This window comes from Aristolochia californica, unplaced genomic scaffold, assembly GCF_029961685.1.
Source record: "Aristolochia californica isolate CCGP_79_NKW_82.1479 unplaced genomic scaffold, dmAriCali1.0.hap1 SCAF_13, whole genome shotgun sequence".
Lineage (NCBI taxonomy): Eukaryota > Viridiplantae > Streptophyta > Magnoliopsida > Piperales > Aristolochiaceae > Aristolochia > Aristolochia californica.
The window spans coordinates 10,536,706-10,540,112 of NW_027181804.1; positions in this window are offsets into that span (position 1 = coordinate 10,536,706).

The following is a 3,407-nucleotide window of genomic DNA, read 5'->3' on the forward strand; positions in this document are numbered from 1 at the left end:
TTCGAGCCTAATAATTTTAACCGAGTTCGAGCTTCAACTTACATTTAATACTCCGCATAAAATATATGTCAAATAAATTATATATAAAATTATGCATACATTTTAAAAAAAGAATGATAGGAGAAGTTCGAGATTGAATCTCGATAATGGATTAGAATGAACCAATATTAATCTTTTTTACCCCCAAATGTTGTCTAGCTTATTTTGTAATTTCTGAATCTGGCCATAAATTTACTATGGCCACCTTAGTGCCCCTAGTTGAAAATTTATATTCTAGTAAAAACTAGAAATGCTTTTCCTAGGATACATATTTAAAAAAAAAACCTTTAAATAAAATCCTATTACTATTAGTGACTTAATAGAAAATTAAAAAAATATTTTAAACATTTCTTAGGAAAGTTAAATGGACATCTTATTGCCACTTCCAGGGAAATAAATAAAAATTAATAATCAATCTAATATATTACTATACTTATCAATAAATTTTTAATCAAATAAAATGTCAAACACAAAATTGCTATGAAAATTGCCTCATGATAAAAGTACTAAAGTGTTATGGTCCTAGATCTGACACATGGATTCGTAGGGAGGAAGAAGAGAAAGATGAAAATCAAGCCAAAGGGAACCTTGAAAACCCTAGGTTTGTTAAGGAGAACGCACACACCTGAGCTCGTTGAGGAGAACTTAAAACCCTTTTTAACCTAAATCAATGTTTGTCTTTCTCATTACTCTTACCCCTTAAATAGGGTTCACCATTACAAAGTTTAAGACAAAATATTACAAAAATACCCCTATAAATGAAATATTCCAAAAATGCCCATGTAGCCTATTAATTCTTTAACTGAAATAAAATAAAGAAAATTAAAGAAAAATAATTAAAATAATAATTTTATTGTGTGGATAACGTACAACATCAACTATCAAATACTTATTAAAAAAAATTTATACGATTTTCTAGCCCATCTTGGTAGGAAAATCATACTTAGAAAATTATATAATTTTTTAAGTAAGAATTTCCAATTAGAATTTTTTTTCCAAAAAACATGAGGAACTAATAGTCCCTAAATAGTCCCTAGAAACGTATTTCTACTAAAAATATTTTTTCAATACTTCTTGAAAAACCCACTAATATGGCTTCGTTTTTAATAAACTTTTATTTCCAATACTACAAATTATTTTGTATGTCTTGAAATTTATCATTGTGATGAGTCAATTAAATTGAAAAGGGTATTCTAGTTGAGTCTTATTTACTTAAAAATCCATATTAATAATTGAGTCTCAATTAATAGGATCAAGTTCATCTCTTTTACCTACTGCTCCCTACTTTCATCTGGTTTCGACCTTTCGGCCCTCACAAGTCACAAAGACTTGAAATACAAGTTATGAACAAGAGAAAATTTCAAACTGAGAACAAGATTTAAGTACAATGATTTAAGAACATGGCTCAATTGTACAAGAAAATATTAGCAAAATATTTCTCATGTATAAAAATATCTTTTTTATAAAATAGTTTATATTTATTTTCCTCAATTTTCACTTAAATTATATTTTTAATTCGTTTTAAAATTTTAAATATATATTTTAATTTTTTCCTTCACTCTTCTCCTCTTCTTGCTATTTGTTTCTTATTCCTTTTGTCCTTAAACTCTTATTTATTTTTCTTTTCCTTTTTCCCTCTCCATTTTTTTCATTTTCCTTTTTTTCTTATTCTCCCATTTTTTATATTTTTTTCCTATTCATTTTTTTCTTCCCTATTTTTTTCTTATTCTCCCATATTTATTATAATTTATTTTAAAATTTTAAATATTTATTTTATTTTTTTAATTTTTTCCTTCACTCTTCTCCTCTTCCTGCTATTAGTTTCCTTTTTCCTTTTTGTCTTTCAACTCTCATTTATTTTTATTTTCCTTTTTCTCTCTCCTCCCTTTTTTTTCATTTTCCTTTTTTTCTTTTTTTTCTTCCCTTATTTTTTTTATATTTGTTACAATGTGGGACCCACCATGGTGCTCAAGCTGGTGGGACCCACCATGAGGACGTGGGACACCAAGAAGAATCCTCACCCAAGCAAGCACGAGTTAAAGAATTAAGAAGCACAAGCTGAAATGAGTTAGAAGACTTGAAGATCAAGTGGGACCCACAAATATCTCACGAGCTGGCAACCTTATCAAGATGAGATTGAAGATCATGAGGGACCCACAAGGATAAGGCCACGAGTTGGTGTCCTCCCTTATATTCACGTGAATGAAGAAAGAGTTCTAGTTGAACTCATATTAGTCTTCTAGTAGATTGGTTTGAATAAACTTATCTTAGAGAGTTAGAGTTGGAATGTAATTAAGATTGAAAGGCTAATTGTATAAGGACTCTACCTCTTCCTCTACTATAAATAGACGTGTTGTAATTCAGAATTAATCAAGTTACACATCTCATTCTTGAGTTTATCTCTCTCTCTCTTTGTTTGGGCGTCACCTCTCTTTTCCCTTTTATTTTTTCTTCTCTCAACTCGAGAGCTCTTCTTCCCTTTTCTTCTTTATTTCTTTCTTCTTTCTCTTGCTCGTAATTATGGAAAAGGGATCCTAAATTCAACATGGTATCACAACATTATATTTAGGATCCCTCGTCAAAGGAATGCTCTAAAAAAGTGATGATCAACACCACTCAAAGAAGGCTCTTTTATGAAAAAAGATCACAAGCCAAGAGATAAGTATTCAATTTTTTTTTCTTTTCATGCTACTGGTTTCCGAATTTAGAAGATGATTTAAGCATGAGTATGTGAATGCTTTCATCTTATTATATTATGGATATGCATGCCTCTCTATCTAGATGGAGCTATCAAAACAATTTTGTTGGTTTGGAAATTTTGTTTACCGAGACCAGTCCATGATCAGATTATTGGAATTTTTTTTTCATGGGATAAGAGTTCCCTGATATAGAAGATTGTTATTGAGTCTCTTATGAGTGGTATTAGAGAAAAAAATCAGATTAATAATTTAGCATCAATGCTAAAATTCCCCATACATCGAGTTGTTTGAAGAGTACTACTTGGTGTTATTATTAGAATTTTTTTTGGAGAAGGGTCTATCATGGCCGAAGAGAATATGAATATCAAAAGTGATTTACTAAGAATTACCACCATACCCTTAGCTAGGGTATCAAATTTTATGAGTTGGTCCACATCGATTCAGAGATTCCTTATAACAAAAGACCTACTTGGTCACCTCACCACCCGAGGACCACCTATTGATGAAGATGATATTTTTTTATAAAAAATGGTTGAAAAATGATACTTTGGTAATTAGTTGGTCAATCAATAGCATGAAAGAACATGTCTCCAACAATATTATTCATCTTGACACTACTATACAAATTGGGGAGACATGTGCTACACTATACTCTTGCCCGGATACTCT